At 40.8% G+C, this 20,123-nt stretch overlaps 1 pseudogene; it reads left to right on the top strand.

Moving 5' to 3' along the window:
• The first annotated feature begins 17,253 nt into the window (after positions 1 to 17,253).
• LOC122676819 lies at positions 17,254 to 17,822 on the top strand (annotated as a pseudogene).
• The last annotated feature ends 2,301 nt before the right edge of the window (positions 17,823 to 20,123 follow it).

Here is a 20,123-nt window from a genome sequence, read left to right as displayed (position 1 = left end):
TCCTAAAACCCTGACCAGAAATGTCTCAGTTAAGGTCATAAGACACTTTCTCTAGAATTTGTTTTTCTAAGTGGGTGATCCAGATTATGTCAGGCCTTGTACCAGGGAAATAACTTGACAGCCAAGTTATTTGAAGAATAATTTTGCTTGGCTAGTGCTGAGCCAATGACTGGGTTATCTGAGTTCATCTATGTCCAAGGCCCAAGGAGGTGGAATTCTCATTTTTGGAGCTTCAGTTTAATCCAGACATCAGAAGGCAATGCTTAAGCGTAAGTGTGGATGGGCTCAGAAGCTGATGATCTTCTGGGTGCTCCTAATGAAATTGGTGGCTCAGATGGTAAAGAATCTGCATGCAGTGTAGGAGACTCTGGTTCAATCCCTGGGTCAGGAAGATCCACTGGAGAAGGGAATGGCTACCCACTCCAATATTCTTGCCTGAAGAATCCCATAAGCAGGGAAGCCTGGAGGGCTACAGTCCATGGGCAAATTGTCAGACATGGAAGAAAAAAAAATTTGTCAGACATGACTGAGCGACTAAGCATGCAATGAAATTGGATTGCAACTAAGAGCAAATTGTCAGGTTTATATATGCATTACTTTATGTACACTAAGAAAAAAACCCCTGCCAGTTAAATTGTAATACCAAGTTTGCTTATCACATTGAATTTTTGTTGAATAGGTATTGAAAGTGTTCTCTTAGATTTTTATTATGTATCGTTCCTGTGCACCAGCACGTCAGGAAATAGATCCCTTAAGCTTTGTCTTGCTGTGGTCCCTCTTCCCATTTCTTTCCTGTCTTCTTTTGCTTTTTAAGGTCAGATTTGGATCATGGTAGGTCACAGCTGAGAGGGAGACCTCATTCTGTGCTCAGGTGAAACAAACAGAGCTCTTATTCTGTGCTCAGGTAAAACAAAGAGACCTCAAGAAGTTCATTTCATACCTGTTTTTGAATTCCTTCAGAGACTGCAGTTTTCTGTTCCATACACATCTCTTATTCTGGCAGATGCCATGTATTCAACCATCTGTCCATCCATCCATCCATGTATCCATCCATCCATCCTTTAAGCAGTTATTAAGAGTCAGGTCACTGAATTTAGTTCTGTGGATACACAGATGAATAAGTAATTCTGTCCCTTTCATGAACTTTGACCAATACCAGGATTATTCTCTGCTTTTCCATGGTACCACAATCTTGCTATGCTTTTTAAACAAAAGGCAGAGGAGAAATTTTGCTTGAGCTCTGAAGTTAGATTTTCTGAAACTTGAGGTGAAAACTCTTAGGCCACAAATGGTCTTCAGTCTTCCCTGTGGATATTTTGATGTAGAACAAGGCAAGAGGTGAATTTAGCTCAAGGGCCACCACTCTGGGTTTATGTTTTACTTCAAAACTATCTCACAGTCTCTCTGGGAATCTCAGGTAGGACTTCAGCTATGGAAAGGGGTAGGCGTCTTACTTTTTCATCTTCCTGTCATAATACAATAATGCTTAATAGTTAAACAACTACGTTTTGAACCCATGTCTTAGGAAGTAAGGGAGGATGGTACACTTTACTATCCATGGACGTGCATTTATAGACAGCCAAACACTATGCCAACTTATGTTTGGCTTTTAAACATTAGTGTGATCTACTTGTTTTTTTCTTGCTTGGTAGATGGATTTTCCAGAAGAGAGAAATGAGTAGATAAAGATTTTGGAGGGGTAGATGAAATACAGTTGTTCCGTCCTCACTAGCAAATGCTTAATACATGCAGTGGGTATGGAGGAGCATTTCAGGTGAGTATGTGTTGAGGAAATCACCCATTGCATTGCCCTTACTCTTAATTGCCAGATAAAGTTTGCCTGCAGACTAACAATCTGTAGCCACCATTTAAACTATTCTGAATCAGGGTTTCTATCACATGCCTGGAGAGTTTTTCCAATTTCATCTTGGAGGTTTTGATTCGACGGAAGTATGTGTATTTTGTGAAAATTTTCTGTGGACTTTAAGAACTTATCTTAATTCACTAGTCTACAAGATCCTGGGCTGAAATGAATTATAAATTTCTCTGGCTTCCAAATTCAGAAAAGGAGAATAAAAACATGGGACCAAAGCAGGATTAGAGTAAAGTTAATACAAGGGGAAGGTATGAGGGGAAGGTCTGTGGCTCTGGGAGTCCCAGAGTTCCCATGACAGGGAGATGCCATCCAAGACCCACAGGTGATGGTTGATCAGGTTTATTCCAGGCAAAAGGTAAAGCCTTGAGACTAACTCAACTCATAAATATTCAAATAGAAATGCTAACAGTAATTATATAACTTCTAGTTCAGTGATCTGGGGATCCCAGGATACTTCTGTAGTTAAAGTGTGATAAACTTATGTTGCTCTGATGACCTAGAGGGGTGGGATGGGAGGGGTAGTGGTGGGAGGGAGGCTCAAGAAGGAGGGGATGTATGTATACATATAGCTGATTCACTTTGTAGTACGATAGAAACTAACAGCATTGTAAAGCAATTATACTCCGATTCAAATGTGTGATGAATTTAGATAGCCGTTTTTTGTATCTTATGATTGCTATGTTGTCTTATCTTGTACCATAGGCAAACAGTTTCTACTTGATTGACATACAAAATGATTTTCTACCCTAGAGCTTTATTCATTTGCATTTAGGAAAACTTAACTGGGGCAAAGATGACTGGCTCCCCACCCTATCTGTGAGTCCCTGGGCTGACTCTTGATTAATCAGTATCAAGTACCTACTCCGTGTTTTGGAGTGACTCTGGCTCCTTGTACCAGTCAGCTCTGGATGTTGGGTTTACCTCTGGCTTCAAAGTTTCAGTCATAGGCAACCTGGGAACTTGGTTGAGGGAGAGTGGATGTGTATGTTACAGTAATATAAAGTATATGTAAACAGTGTGAGAAGGGGCAACAGAGGATGAAATGATTGGATAGCATCACCGACTCAATGGACATGAGGTTGAGCAGACTCTGGGAGATAGTGAAGGACAGGGAGTCCTGGTGTGCTGCAGTCCATGGGGTCTCAAAGAGTTGAAAATGACTGAGCGACCGAACAACAAAAAAACAGTGTGATGTCAGAAGATTTTGGGGATTTGCTATGAGGGGTAGGTAAATTTGATAACCTTTGGTGTATTTGGTTGACTCAAGTTTGGAGGGATCTATGTTGTTCTATCTGTTCTTTTTAAGCTCCTGCAGAATGTCTTTTTTTTTTTAAACTCCATAGAACCTTGAGCTCATTTCAGTTGCTCAGTCATGTCTGATTCTTTGTGACCCCATGGACTGCAGCATGCCAGGCTTCCCTGTCCGTCACCAACTCCCGGAGCCTACTCAAACTCATGTCCATTTCGTCAGTGATGCCATCCAACCATCTCATCCTCTGTCGTCCCCTTCTCCTCCTGCCTTCAATCTTTCCCAGCATCAGGGTCTTTTCCAATGAGTTGGTTCTTCTCATCAGATGGCACTGAAGTTTCAGTTTCAATATCAGTCCTTCCAGTGAATATTCCGGACTGATTTCCTTTAGGATGGACTGGTTGACACAGAACCTTAGCAGCCTTTTTTTTTTTTTTTCCCAGTGCTGAGTGACATGCAGGATCTTTGACCAGGGATGGAATGTGTGCCCTCTGCATTGGGAACACAAAGTCTTAACCACTAGACCACCAGGGAAGTCCCTTTAGCAATTTTTACGTAAAAATTTCCATTTCCTTATGTTCTTGATTTACAAAGTAAATTTGCCTGAGTAAGTGTCTTTAAAGATAATTTCAGTTTTTATTTAGTTTTAAAGCTATGCGCCACCCACCATTCCAAGTGCTGGGGGTGTTAACGGTGAGAAAAGCAACCTGGCTCTTGCTCTCAGGAGCTTACAGTTTTCTAGGGGAAGATAGATATTAACTGAAGGTTTTCAAAGGAAAAAAAGTCCAAATTGTCTAAGGTGGAGTATTTCATTTAAGACTAATTAGTGGTGATTTAAATTGCTTGGCATGATCAATTGTCTCAGCTTGTTCCCTGACCTCTGGGTCTAGAAACAGCGCACTGGGAAATTTACATCCTTTGTCTTTCCCCATATGCAGGTATCCCATTTTCTAAAGGTACACTTCTCTCCAGGCTGGAAGAGTGGAGAGCACTGGGTCTCAAGAGAGTTGATGCTCTGAAGGAAAATGTACCCAGGTGAGGGTTTAAAGAACAAACAGCCAGAAGAATGAACTAACATTTCTGATTTTTAAGATACAGTAAATTAGTGGCCTTTTATACATGTATTCAAATTCCTTAAAACCTAGCTGGAGGCCTTGAGGTTTTCTGATGATGACCTGCATTATGTAGTTTGCCTTGGGAGAATAGTATAAATGTTTGTGGCTTGGGTATTTTAGAACAAAGCTTTGATGAAATGGGTATAGAGTCCTGAAGTCGAGGGCTACTTAAAAGGGTCTGAAACCAGACTCCTGGCTTTTGAACTCCAGATCTAATGCTGATTAACTCTGTGATTGTGGGCCAATTACTTTATCTCTCTGTCCTTTAGGTAACTGACAAAAGTAAGATAATAGTGGTATCTCTGTCATAGGGTTGTTATAAGGGTTAAAAATGTTACCTATTTTATTGATCTTTTTCAACCCACATTTTTTTCATGTTTTAGATTCCTTTGAAAATGGAATGTTTCTTGAAGTTGGTGAAAGCTTACTATCTATGTTGGCCAGGTGGCAGTGGTGATAAAGTCACTATATGTGCATTTGCAAATATCAAAAACTTAACAATTGGACAAGAAAAAGAAATAAAAAGGATTCAGATTGGAAGGGAAAAAGTAAAACTATCACTCACTGTTTGCAGATGACATACTTATATGGAAAACCCTAAAGTCTCCACTCAAAAACTATTAGAACTGATGAATTCAGTGGAGTTGCAGGATACAGGTTAATGTACAGAAATCATTGCATTTCCAGATGCTAATAATGTACTATTGAAAAGTGAAAGTAAAAAGAAATCCTGTTTAAAATTCATAAAAAATAAAAAAAAAATCTAAAAAAAAATTGCATCAAAAGGAATTAAAATACCTAGGATTAAACTTAACCAAGGAGACGAAAGACCTATACTCAGAAAACTATAAAACATTGAGGAAGGAATCTGAAGGTGATACAAAGAAATGGAAAGATATCCCATGCTCTTGGGTTGAAGAATTAATATTGTGAAAAAGCAATGCAAAGATGATCCTAATAAATATACTAGTATAGTTAAAAAGATATGCTAAACTCCTAATGAATAAATATATACCTTGACGAATTTAGGACTTTAGCCTACAAAGCTGAGGTAACTTGATGAATAAAGAAGGGATGTAGGTGCTAAATTATGGAGATAAGGTCAAGATGCACAAATATTGGGAAAACTTCACATCATTTGTTTCCATGACAAAGCTGTGGCCAAGAGGAAGAATGTGGAAAAAACAGCTATCATGTACAAGATATACACATTTATCCCTTAGTTTGCTGCTTTCAGTCATGTTAGTTTATTTAAATTCAGATGTTGTTAGTTGGTGGTGCAAAGCATTAACATTCTGGAAAATTATGTATGAACCAGTACAACTTTTGAATAATAGTGGCTGTATTTCCCCATAAGCTAGTCACAAAAGAGCTAGTTTGTGTTTGAGAAACTGGCTTTGGAGCTAGTTTGGAGCAGAACAGACTGAACTTTTGGAGCAGAACAGACTGAACTTTTCGTTTTTTCCTAGTAACCTTGCCAAGTTGGTACTCTTCACATTTTACAGGTAAGAAAATGAACTGAGGATCAGAAACTTGCTTTGGGTCACATGGTTGGTAAGTGATGATGAAGGTAGAAATCAAACCCAGGTCTTAACTCCAGAGCCCATGTCTTTTGCACTTGTATCACAAAGCCCACATCAACCAGATTTCCTTTATTCCTCAACATCATCTTCTCCATCCCAGGATAATCATGTCTTTTGCTGGATGAACTCTTAGCCATGTCTCCTTAGAATGTGGCAAGTGAGCAGTAACAAAGAGAGTTAAGTATTTTCTGAAGTTGTTTGGTAAGTTTGACTCTCAAATTTCTGTCTTTGATTAGTAATTGAATTTCCTAACATTGTAAGGTCAGTTTGTCTCTGGACAAAAATGTGCCACTAGATCTACTATAATTCAGAGTTATGTTTGCAGTTTGTATTGTGAAGAGCTTTCCAAACTTGACTGCACTTTTAAAAAAGATACAGTCACCAGATGGCAGCAAAATGCCTTCAGCATATGATCTGAACTATGTAAAATATCGATTGTTTATTGCTGTAAATATTCTAGTTATTTAAAGAAACAAATTTATGAAAAAGTAGTATCCTCTGTTAATCAAATCTAAACAATAACTTTATTGTATACTAGGTATAAGTATGTTATTTCCAGAGCAAGCTTTCAAATAAATGACTGAATTCTCATAATGATTTATTTATCAAGGGTGTACTATATGACAAGCATTTTGCTAAATACTGTATTTACATTTATTTTATGATTACAATATCATAATTTGTTGGTGTGGATTTTGAGGCTCAGATTTTGTATGTTGTTTTTGTATTGAGCTGGGCTTCCCTGGTGGTTCAGAGGGTTCAGAATATGGCTGCAATGCTGGAGACCTGGATTCGATCCCTGGGTCAGGAAGATCCCCTGAAGCAGGGAATGGCTACCCATTCCAGCATAGAGGAAGAGGAAGCTGGTGTACTACAGTCTGTGGGGTCGCAAAGAGTCGGACATGACTGAGTGACTAGCACTTTACTTTCTTTTGTATTGGGTCATCTCACTAAGCACTCAGTTTCCATGCTTGTCCTAAATTAAAAAAAAATTCCAATAGTTTTCCCAATTCATTGTCCTGTCTCGGATTTTCTGACTATTTAGATTACCTGCAAATAAAAGCCAGTTTTGCCTCTTATTTTCTAATATTTATACCTTTTGTTTCTTATTCCTGACTTATTGCATTGGCTAAGAGATCCATAAAAATGCAGAATAACAGCAGTGATAGTAGATATAGGCATACTTTGTTTTATTGTGCTTTGCTTTATTGTGATTCACAGGTGTTGCTTTTTTTTTTTTTAATAGACTGAAGGTTTGTGGCAACTCTGTGTTGAGCAAATCTATTGATGCCAGTTCCGCAACAGCATTACTATTATTATTTGGCTGTGTGCCATGTGGCTTGTGGGATATTAGTTCTCCACCCAGGATTGAACCCTGGCAGTTCAACCTTGGCAGTAAAAGCACAGAATCCTAACCACTGGGTGACGAGGGAATTCCCCCAACAGCATTATTTTTAAATTAGGTACATATTTTTTAGACATAATGTGGCATTGCACACTTAATAGACTACAGTGTAGTGTAAACAGCTTTCATATGCATTAGGAAACCAAACAATTCAGGTAGACTTGCTTTATAGTGATAATCACTTTACTGTGACAATTGTTTTACTGTTGTGATCTGAAACCAAATCTTCAGTGTCTCTGAGGTATTCCTATATCTTCAAGAATGATATTTTTCTGTACTTTTAGGTATATGTATCAGGCCTACTTGGGCTTCCCTGGTGGCTCAGAGGTTAAAGCGTCTGCCTGCAATGTGGGAGATCTGGGTTCGATCCCTGGGTCGGGAAGATCCCCTGGAGAAGGAAATGGCAACCCACTCCAGTATTCTTGCCTGGAGAATCCCATGGACAGAGGAGCCTGGCGGGCTACAGTCCACAGGGTCACAAAGAGTTGGACACGACTGAGTGACTTCGCTTCACTTTCACTTGCATCGGGCTTACTTCTATTTCTAGACCACTTAGTATTTTTATGCTTAGTTTTAGTTTTTTTTGGCCACACGGCTTGTGGGATCTTAGTTCCCCAACCAAGGATCAAACCTGCACCCCTTGTGGTAGAAGCACAGAGTCTTAACCACTGAACCTCCAGGAAATTCCCAACATGGTTCAGTATTTTTAAAAGAAATGAAAGTTGAGTTTTATGAAAGGACTTTTGACAGAGATTAAGGTTAGGGTTTTTCTCTTTACCTAAATTCAGATCATCCTTGCCTTCCAGTGGTGGTAATAGTGGTGATGATGATAATATTAATAATTAGCATTTATTATGCATTTGGTATATACCAGTCAGTGTTCTTAGTTCTTTATGTTCAACTCAATACTATATCCCTATGAGTTAGCTCCTATTGTATTATTACCATCTTGTTTTACAGAAAAGGAAAGTGAGACAGTGAAAGTTTTCAAATTTGCCACATTACTTAACTATTTCTTGGGTATGACATTATTCTTTTAGGACTCTACTGGCTTTAAATTTTTGCTTGTATTTTGTTTAGGAATTTCTTCCTTATATTCACAAATGAAACTGGTCTACAGCTCTCTATTTTGCATGCTATCATCCATGTACCACAATGGAGAGTAGTCCTCCTCGCTCACCAGAACTAAGGTCCATGTATAACAATGAAGACCCAAAACAGCCAAAAATAAATAGATAAACAAAATTTTTTAAAACCCTTCACATATACTAGTTGATTCCTCCGTTAACAAATTTATATTATTATCATCTTAAAATATTTTAGATTTGGAAAATATTATTTGTCCAAGATTACACAGCTGATATAGACAGATAAGGGTTTGAATCTAGACTATTAGACTTCTGAGCTTGTTCTACTATACTTTCTTCCCTCCGTCTCTCCGGTACAATAAAGTTTCTACAAGATGTTGTTGTTCAGTTGCTAAGTCGGGTCTGACCCTTTCCAACACCAAAGACTGCAGCATGCCAGGCCTCTCTGTCCCTCACTCAGGGCTCACACCTTATGAAGCATCAGTTGATCCACCCCGTAGAGAAATACTATCATTGCCCAGACTGTGGGAAATATTTCAGTAACAGCTCAAATTTTATTAGACACCAATGGAATCACTGGAGCTACAGTTCCAGCTTCCTCATGGCACACTCACACTAGTGTGTCATGAGTGAGGCCCCATGAGTGCCCATGAGTGCCCAGAGTGTGGTCAGAGGTTTAGTCATAACTCCTATATTGCAGTGCATCAGAGAACCCACACAGCTGAGAAAACATAACATTGCTCCTAATATGGGGGTCTTCCTTGGTGGCTCAGTTGGTAAAGAATCTGCCTGCAACACAGGAGACTTGCTTGCAATGCAGGAGACCTGGGTTCCATCCCTTGGTCAGGAAGATCCTCTGGAGAAGTGAATGGCAACCCACTCCAATATTCTTGCCTGGGAAATTCCATGGACAGAGGAACCTGGCAGGCTCTAGTCCATGAGGTCACAAGAGTTGGACATGACTGAGTGACTAACACACACACACACACACACACACACACACCCCTTGCAGCTTCATGGACTAGTTATAGGATAGAAATCCTGTTTGCTCTATGGACAATGTGTCTCTCTCTGAAGTGTCTTACTTATGTATAAAGACTACCCCGAATTATCATAGCCAATTCTCTAAAGCAGATATCTTAAATCTGAAATTGTTACCTTATTGATTATATCCTCATAAAAGCCTGAGGATGTTCAGTTCAGTTCAGTCACTCAGTTGTGTCCAATTCTTTGAGACCCCATGGACTGCAGCATGCCAGGCCTCCCTGTCCATCACCAACTCCCAGAACTTACCCAAACTCATGTCCTTTGAGTCAGTGATGCCATCCAACCATCTTATCCTCTGTCACCCCCTTCTCCTCCTGCCTTCAATCTTTCCCACTGTCAAGGTCTTTCCCAGTGAGTCAGTTCTTCACATGAGGCGGCCAAAGTATTGGAGTTTCAGCTTCAACATCAGTCCTTCCAATGGACATTCAGGACTGATTTCCTTTAGGATGGACTAGTTGGATCTCCTTGCAGTCCAAGGGACTCTCAAGAGTCTTCTCCAACACCACAGTTCAAAAGCATCAATTCTTCAGTGCTCAGCTTTCTTTATGGTCCAACTCTCACATCCATACATGACTATTGGAAAAACCATAGCCTTGACTAGACAGACCTTTGGTGGCAAAGTAATGTCTCTGCTTTTTAATATACTGTCTAGGTTGGTCATAACTCTCAGAGGGTAAAGTGTCTGCCTGCAATGTGGGAGACCCGAGTTTGATCCCTAGGTCGGGAAGATCCTCTGGAAAAGGAAATGACAACCCACTCCAGTATTCTTGCCTGGAGAATCCCATGGATGGAGGAGCCTGGTAGGCTACAGTCTACAGGGTCGCAGAGAGTCGAACACGACTGAATGACTTCACTTTCACTTTCTTCCAAGGGAGTAAGCGTCTTTTAATTTCATGGCTGCAGTCACCACGTGCAGTGATTTTGGAGCCCCCCAAAATAAAGTCTCTTACTGTTTCCACTGTTTCCCCATCTATTTGCCATGAAGTGATTGGACCAGATGCCATAATCTTAGTTTTCTGAATATTGAGCTTTAAGCCAACTTTCCCACTCTCCTCTTTCACTTTCATCAAAAGGCTCTTTAGTTCTTCACTTTCTCTCATAAGGGTTGTGTCATCTGCATATCTGAGGTTATTGATATTTCTCCTGGCAAACTTGATTCCAGCTTGTGCTTCATCCAGCCCAGCGTTTCTCATGATGTACTCTGCATATATGTTAAATAATCAGGGTGATAATATACAGCCTTGATGTACTCCTTTCCCAATTTGGAACCAGTCTGTTGTTCCATGTTCAGTTCTAACTGTTGCTTCCTGACCTGCATACAGGTTTCTCAAGAGGCAGGTCAGGTGGTCTGGTATTCCCATCTCTTTCAGAATTTTCCACAGTTTGTTGTGATCCACAAAGTCAAAGGTTTTGGCATAGTCAATAAAGCAGGAATAGATGTTTTTCTGGAATTCTCTTACTTTTTTGATAATCCAACCGATGTTGGCAATTTGATCTCTGGTTCCTCTGCCTTTTCTAAATCCAGCTTGAACATCTGGAAGTTCATGGTTCACGTACTGTTGCAGTCTGGCTTGGCGAATTTTGAGCTTTACTTTACTAGTGTGTAAGATGAGTGCAATTGTTTGGTAGTTTGAGCATCCTTTGGCATTGCCTTTCTTTGGGATTGGAATGAAAACTGGCCTTTTCCTTTCCTGTGGCCACTTTTGTCACATTAGGTAGGCTTATTCATACGTATTTTATTCTTTTTGTTGCAATGGTAAATGGGACTGATTCCTTAATTTCTCTTTCTAATTTTTCGTTGTTAGTGTATAGGAATGCAACTGATTTCTGTGTATTGATTTTGTATCCTGAGACTACTAAATTCACCGATTAGCTCTAGTAATGTTCTGGTAATATCTTTAGGGTTTTCTATGTATAGTATCATGCCATCTGCAAACAGCAAGAGTTTTACTTCTTCTTTTCCAATCTGGATTCCTTATTTCTTGTTCTTCTCTGTTTGCCATAGCTAGGACTTCCAAAACTATGTTGAATAATAGTGGTGAGAGTGGGCACCACGTCTTGTTCTTGAGCTTAGAGGGAATGATTTGGGGGTTTGTTTTTGTAGATCTTTTCCTTCTCTTGTGCTTTCTTCTAGGTCCTTGTAAAATGTGTTGATTGATTCTTGCATTTTCTCCATTCCATTTTTGAGATTTTGGATCATCTTTACTAATCATTACTCTGAATTCTTTTTCAGGTAGTTTGCTTATTTCCTCTTCGTTTATTTGGTCTTGTGAGTTTCTACCTTGTTCCTTTATTTACACCATATTTCTCTGACTTTTCACCTTCTTTCTCACTTACTGTGTTTGAGGTCTCCTTTTCCCAGGCTTTCAGGTTGTATTCCTTCTTCCTTTTGGTTTCTGCCCACAGTGGGTAAGGTTGGGCCAATGGTTTATGTAGGCTTCATGTTGGATGTGACTTGTGCTTGCATTGTGGTGGGAGGAGGTGAGTTGTTTTTGCTTTTTTTTCTGATGGGCAGGGCTGTGTGCATCCTGTCTGCTGATGATTGGGTTTGTGTTTTTGTATTGCTTGCTGTTTGGACTAGGCATCCTGCACTGGATGTTGCCAGCAGTTGGGTGATGCCTGGTCTTGTATACAAGTGGAGGCTTTCATGGGAGTTCTCACTAACTAATACTCCGTGGGGTTAGGCATTCTCTGGCAGTCTAGGGTTTTGGACTCAGTGCTCCCACTCCAAAGGCTCAGGCCCAATCTCTGGCCGGGGAACCATGACTCCACAAGTCATCTGTTATAACGTTAAAGGGGATTGAAATAAACACACAAAAAAAGAAGTAAAAGGTGAACCCCAGACAAATGGTAAATACAAAATCAGACAAATAATAACAAAAGTAATGGAACCCACACACACACATACACACACAAATAAAACCAAAGCAGTCCAGAGAAAAGAAGATGCAAGAGATTGACCTGACAAGTGAAGGAAACCAAAAATAATATCGACCAACTAGGAAAAAAACTAACTAAAGCACAAATTGGAAAACAAAAACAAAGCAAGGTGCCAACTGGGTAATAAACCAAAGAAAACAAAAGAAACTACAAACATCATGAAAAACAGAAAGAAAAGAAATAAAGAATAGAAGAGCAAAGTTACATAGAGGAATGTAAAATAATTTATATATATTAAAGAATAATTACAGCAGGAAAATCTACCACAATCACAGAAAACTAATCAAACTGATCACATAGATCACAACCTTGTTTAACTCAATGAAACTATGAGCCACGCCATGCAGACCACCCAAGATGGACAGTGGAGAATTCTGACAACACATGGTCCACTGGAGAAAGGAATGGCAAAGCACTTCAGTATTCTTGCCTTGAGAACCCCATGAACAGTATGAAAAGGCAAAAAGATAGGACACTGAAAGATGAACTCCCCAAGTCGGTAGGTGCCCAATATGCTACTGGAGAAGAGTGGAGAAACAACTCCAGAAAGAATGAAGAGATGAAACCAGAGCGAATACAATGCACAGTTGTGGATATCACTGGTGATGGAAGTAAAGTCCGATGCTGTAAAGAGCAATATTGCGTAGGAACCTGGAATGTTAGGTCCATTAATCAAGATAAATTAGGAGATGGCAAGACTGAATAATGACATTTTAGGAATAAGTGAGCTAAAATGAACTGGAAGAGCAAATTTAGCTCAGATGACTGTTATATCTACTACTGTGGGCAAGAATCCCTTAGAAGAAATGGAGTAGCCCTCACAGTCAACAAAAGTGTTTGAAATGCAGTACTTGGGTGCAATCTCAAAAACAACAGACTGCTCTCTGTTTGTTTCCAAGGCAAACCATTCAGTATCACAGTAATCCAAGTCTATGCCCCAACCAGAAATGCTGAAGAAGCTGAAGTTGAACAGTTCTATAAAGACCTGCAAGACCTTCTAGAACTAACACCCAAAAAAGATATCCTTTTCATCATAGGGGACTGGAATGCAAAAGTAGGAAATCAAGAGATACCTGGAGTAACAGGCAAATTTGGCCTTGAAGTATGGAATGAAGCAGGGCAAAGGCTCACAGAGTTTTGCAAAGAGAACGCACTGGTCATAGCAAACACCCTCTTCCAACAACACAAAAGGAGACTCTACACATGGACATCACCAGATGGTCAACACTGAAATCAGATTGATTATATTCTTTGCAGCCAAAGATGGAGAAGCTCTATACAGTCAGCAAAAAACAAGACTGGGAGCTGAACTATTATGGCAGAGATCATGAACTCCTTTTTGCCAAATTCAGACTTAAATTGAAGAAAGTAGGGAAAACCACTAGACCATTCAGACATGACCTGAAGCAAATCCCTTATGATTATACAGTGGAAGTGACAGATAGACTCAAGGGATTAGATCTGATAGACAGAGTGCCTGAAGAACTATGGACATAGGTTCATGATATTGTACAGGAGGCATTGATCAAAACCATCTACAAGAGAAAGGAATGCAAAAAGACAAAATGGTTGTCTGAGGAGGGCTTACAAATAGCTGAGAAAAGAAGAGAAGCTAAAGGCAAAGGAGAAAAGGAAAGGTATACCCATTTGAATGCAGAGTTCCAAAGAGTAGAAGGAGAGATAAGAAAGACTTCCTCAGTGATCAATGCAAAGAAATAGAGGAAAACAATAGAATGGGAAAGACTAGAGATCTCTTCAAGAAAATTAGAGATACCAAGGGAACATTTCATGCAAAGATGGGCTGAATAAAGGACAGAAATGGTATGGACCTAACAAAAGCAGGATATATTAAGAAGAGGTGACAAGAATACACAGAAGGACTATACAAAAAAGATTTTCATGATCCAGATAACCATGATGATGTGATCACTCACCTAGAGTCAGACATCCTGAAATGTGAAGTCAAGTGGGCCTTAGGAAGCGTAGCTACAAACAAAGCTAGTAGAGGTGATGGAATTCCAGTTGAGTTATTTCAAATCCTAAAAGATGATGCTGTGAAAGTGCTACACTCAATATGTCAGCAAATTTGGAAAACTCAGCAGTGGCCACAGGACTGGAAAAGGTCAGTTTTCATCCCAATCCCAAAGAAAGGCAATGCCAAAGAATGCTGAAACTACTGCACAATTGCACTCATCTTACACACTAGCAAAGTAATGCTCAAAATTCTCCAAGCCAGACTTCAACAATATGTGAATCGTGAACTTCCAGATGTTCAAGCTGGATTTAGAAAAGGCAGAGGAACCAGAGATCAAATTGCCAACATCCGTTGAATCATTGAAAAAGGAAGAGAATTTCAGAAAAATATTTACTTCTGCTTTATTGACTATGCCAAAACCTTTGACTTTGTGGATCACAACAAACTGTGGAAAATTCTGAAAGAGATGGGAATAGCAGACCACCTGACCTGCCTCTTGAGAAATCTGTATGCTGGTCAAGGAGCAACAGTTAGAACCAGACAGGGAACAACAGACTGGTTCCAAATTGGGAAAGGAGTACGTCAAGGCTGTATGTTGTCACCTTACTCATTTAACTTATAACAGAGTACATCATGCGAAATGCCAGGCTTGATGAAGCACAAGCTGGAATCAAGGTTGCCAGGAGAATATCAATAACCTCAGATATGCAAATAACACCATGCTTATGACAGAAAGCAAAGAGCTAAAGAGCCTCTTGATGAAAGTGAAAGAGGAGAGTGGGAAAGTTGGCTTAAAGCTCAACATTCAAAAAACTAAGATCATGGCATCTGGTCCCATCACTTCATGGCAAATAGATGGGGAAACAGTGGAAACAGTGGCAGACTTTTTTTTTTCCCTTGGGCTCCAAAATCACTGCAGATGGTGACTGTAGCCATGAAATTAAAAGACGCTTGCTCCTTGGAAGAAAAACTATTGAAAAAGGAATTCATATGGCCTGGACTCCATCTTAGGCCTGTTCATGCTGATCATGCTCGGCCACCTCCCCAGTGGACTCTGAACTCTGTGTTTAGTGTCTATGGAAATGACAACAGAAGGATAAGACCCCCTCCAGACAGGGGAATCTTGAAGATCATATCCAGGTTATTCGTTGCCTAAGAGAACACATCCACTAATCACCCCTTCCTCCAGACAGGCCATAAATTTTTCTGTACCTACTGGAGTGTAACCTTGTGCTTATTGATTATTGGCTAATTGTTTAACTGTCTGAGCACATGGCACATGAGTGATGGGGTTATTGGGATTGTATTTACCCTTCCTTAGTTTATGTAACTCTCAGGCCTTCCTGCCTGTTACCCTCTCAGTTCCATCTAGTTAAAGCTATGGTTTTTCCAGTAGTCATGTATGGATGTGAGAGTTGGGCTATAAAGAAAGCTGAGTGTCAAAAAATTGATGCTTTTGAGCTGTGGTGCTGAAGAAGACTCTTGAGAGCTCCTTGGACTACAAGGAGATCCAACCAGTCCATCCTAAAGGAAATCAGTCCTGAATATTCATTGGAAGGATGGATGCTGAAACTAAAATTCCAATACTTTGGCCATCTCATGGGAAGAACTGACTCAGTAGAAAAGGCCCTGATGCTGGGCTAGATTGAAGGCAGGAGGAGAAGGGGACAACAGAAGATGAGATGATGGTTGAATGGCATCATTGACTCGATGGACATGAGTTTGAGTAAGCTCTAGGAGTTGATGGTGGACAGGGAAGCTTGGCGTGCTGCAGTCCATAAGGTGATAAAGAGTCAGACACTACTGAACGACTGAACTGAACTGGCAACATTGAAGAAGGAATTCATAGGGTCTGGACTCCATCTTAGTCCTGTCCATGCTGATTGTGCTCAGCCACCTCTTCAATGGACTCTGAATTCTCTGCTTAGTGCCTATGGGAACGACAATGGAAGGATCAGACCCGCTCCGGACAGGGGAACCTTGAAGATTGTATCCGGGTTACTCATTGCCTAAGAGAAAACATACTCTAATCACCCCTGCCCCCAGACAGTATCTATCGGAATGTAACCACAGGCTTATTGCTTATTAACTGGTTGGAATGTAACCGCGGGCTTATTGATTATTAACTGTTTGAACACATAACACATGAATGATGGGGTTATTGTAATTGTATTTACCCTTCCTTTGTTAGTCTCAAGGAATTTGGGGTGGTGGGTTCAGACACATACACATGGGGTATAAAAGATTTTCACAAATGCTGGCTGGGGTCCTTGGCCAAGAGGAGACTCTGCCTTGGGCCTGTCGGTGTAATAAACTGCACCCCACTATCTGCATTGTCTTTCTGAGTGAGTTTGTTTCCCGGAACACATGGCTATAACAACAGGAAAAAGAACAATAAGAAAAGCAAACAAAAAAAAAATATAAAAAACTTTTTTAATTAAAAAAATTTAAAAGGAAAAAAAAAATGAAACAGAAACCCCACAGAACTGCAAAAAGCCATGGTAGAGGCAGAAATATAAAAAGGGCATAAAAAGTGTGATTAAAAAAATAACTCTCCCCTTCATAGACCACAGCCTTCTCGTGGCCATGGGGCTTGCATAACTCAGTGAAGCTATGAGCCATGCCATGCAGGGCCATCCAAGATGGATGGGTCATAGTGAAGAGTTCTGACAAATCATGGTCCACTGGAAGAGGAATTGGCAACCCACTTCGTGAGACCAGTATTCTTGCCATGAGAACCCTATGAACAGCACAAAAAGGCAAAATGATATGACACAAGAAGATGAACCCCTCAGGTTGGAAGGTGTCCAATATGCTACTGGGTAAGAGCAGAGGGCAATTACTAATAGCTCCAGAAAGAATGAAGTGGCTAGGCCAAAGCAGAATAACACTTAGTTGTGGATGTGTCTGGTGGCAAAAGTAAAGTCTGATGCTCTAAAGAACGATATTGCATAGGAACCTGGAATGTTAGATCCATGAATCAAGATAATTCTGAACAACTCTTGAATGGCCTAACTGTGATGCCTCAGTTCAGTGACAATAACACAGTGGTGTTAGAATCTGAATGTCAAGGTCAAGTTCCAGTGCAAAAGGATATAAAGATCATGAATATAGATTCTTGGAAAAGTTCAGTCAAAACATCAGGTTACTGAAATCATCAGATGAGCTCTTCAACCAAGTTAGAAAAGCAGCAATAGAAAAGGAAGTTAAGAGCTCAAACACAGGAAGTAATACATAAACACCTGGAACAGAATACGAAGTAACCAAAAGTATTTCAAGAAAATCAGAGGGACCATGGCTTCACTCTAGAAGCCAAATATATTTATTCCAAATAAAATGCAAAACAGGTGTCTTGGAGAAGTGCAGAAAAAACATCAACAGTCACTGTAAGCTCAATATAAAGGCAACCTCTGACTTCTCAAAGACCATAATTTAGCCTGAGAGAAAGAGCAAGAGCAGAGAAGAGTAGCAATGGCTGGTACCAATGATATGACTCTTCAAAGAAAATGACATTTTGACAGTGTTTGAAAACAGGCTCAGATAATAAAGCATCTGCCTGCAATGCTGGAGACCTGGGTTTGATCCCTGGGTCGGGAAGATCCCCTGGAGAAGGAAATGGCAACCCACTCTAGTACTCTTTCCTGGAAAATCCCATGAACAGAGGAGCCTGGTAGACTACCATCCATGGGGTCGCAAGGAGTTGGACACGACTTTACTTACTTACTTGATTAAAACAGTTTTTTAACTAACCATCAATGTAAATGAACAATATAAAAGATTACAGTGCAAATGGTAAAATGATTGCTTTCAGACACCAAGATATCAGTCTTATATTGTATTTTGACTGCTCTAAGATTATTAAACAATTTTCACTTTAAAAATTTTCTCCAAAGCTTAAATAGAGTTAATGGTACAAATAAAATCAACAACCACAGCAATAGAGGAAAAAAAGAAGAAAAAGAAAAGAAGGAGAAAAAAAATCCAGAAGCAACAACAGAACAAGTCAAAACATAAGAGTAATAATAAATGTTTTTCTTGGACCTCAACTCTCAGTGTCCTTTCCTTTCCTGGGAGTCACAGTCCACCTTCACCTCCCTAGGATGCCTTTCAAAACTGGGATGCTCTCTGGGCTGCTGTGGGACTGCTCAGACTCTAATCTGGTTCTACTCCTGCATGTTCTTGCCTCCAAAGTCCACAGCTAACAGAGTTAGTGCGTTTTCTTTTGTGGGAATTCTCATTGTCCTTTTATATATTCCACAGACACAGAGTCTGCCTAGCTGACTGCGTGGATTTAGTCTGCAGCTTGTACAGCTGGTGGGAAGGTTTTCAGTCCTCTTCCTTAGCCACACTGCCCCTGGGTTTCAACTGTGGCTTTATCTCCACCTCTGCATGTGGGTCATCCACAGGAGTTTGCTCCTGAGACTGCTCTGAAATTCTTGGGTCTGCTTCAGTGAGGACTGAGTGTGGAGGTGGTGCAGCTGCTTGGATCACAGGGACCCTGGCAGCACCAGATAGGCAGAGGGGCTGGCAGCTAGGGAAGTGGGAGATATGATGCTCTTAGGAGTTTTCTTCCAGCTTCTGGCAGCTCTGTCCCAGTGGGGATCAAGCATGGAAGTAGCATGGTTTCCTGGATCACAGGGACCCTGGCGATGCCAGGATTTCTGGTAGCCATTGTCGCAGGAGCTATGGCACTATAAGAGTCTTTTTCTAGCCTCTGGCACCTGGCGTACAAAGGGCCTCTTTGACTGGTCCTTCTCTGTTGCTCAGCTTGTTCAGGCACTTAAGGGGCCCACCTGGCTGGGGTCCTTCTCTATTGCTCAGTGTGTTAGGCACTTAAAGGGCCACACTCTCTGGGGTCTTTCTCTATCGCTCAGCTGCTGGCACTGCTGTGTGGGGAGAGAGGCTACAGTGATGGCCCCACCCCCTGTGCGTGACTCAGCAGTATCGCTTTGCCTTCATGGCTGCCTGGCTTTCCTCCACAGGCCTTTCCCACCATGGTCTCTTCCCTCACATCCCCTCAGGCTGTCTCCCTGCAGTCAACAGCAGACCTCACCCTGGGATTGCTCTCCAGGCCCCATGCTGCAGCTCCCGGCTGCCTCACTTTCTAGAGGACTTGCATCCCTGTCCGGGGTAAGTAGGCCTGTGGCAAGGATTGTCTGTGTGATTCTCATTCCATTCAGCCTGTCACAGGTCAGTTGCTGCACTCTCCAGTAGCCTCAAACACTTCTCTGTCCCAAACAATTACCCTGATGTGAGGATCTGACCCCTACTTCAGTTCCCCCATCCCCCAGGTGCAGGTCCTGTCTTGCTCCCTCTCCTCTTTTTCTCCTCCTTCCTTTGTCCTACCCAGTTTTATGTGGATCTATATATTCCTTTCTGGTGGTCAGGGACTCCTGTCTGCCCTCAGCTGGTGTTCTGCAAGATCTTCTGTGTCTGAAGGTGTATTCCTGATGCATCTGTGGAGAAAGCTGTGCTCCACATCTCCACATCCACCTACTCCTCCGCCATCTTGTCTCTCTCCAAGACCTTTTATGTCTAGTTCTTCTGTGTATTCTTCTCACTTCTTCTTAATCTCTTCTGCTTCTTTTAGGTCCTTTTCATTTCTGTCCTTTATTATTGTGCCCATCCTTGCATGAAATGTTCCCTTGGTATCTCCAATTTTCTTGAAGAGATCTCTAGTCTTTTCCGTTCTATTGTTTTCCTCTGTTTCTTTGCATTTATTTGTTCACTCAAGAAGGCTTTCTTATCTCTCTTTGCTATTCTCTAGAACTCTGCTTCAGACGAGTGTATCTTTACCTTTCTCCTTTACCTTTCACTTCTCTTCTTTTCTCAGCTATTTGTAAGG

The sequence above is a fragment of the Cervus elaphus genome, chromosome 20 (genome assembly GCF_910594005.1).
Source record: "Cervus elaphus chromosome 20, mCerEla1.1, whole genome shotgun sequence".
Taxonomy (NCBI): Eukaryota; Metazoa; Chordata; class Mammalia; order Artiodactyla; family Cervidae; genus Cervus; species Cervus elaphus.
Note: the sequence above shows the minus strand (reverse complement) of the source record. Positions and strands in the feature narration are given on the sequence as shown.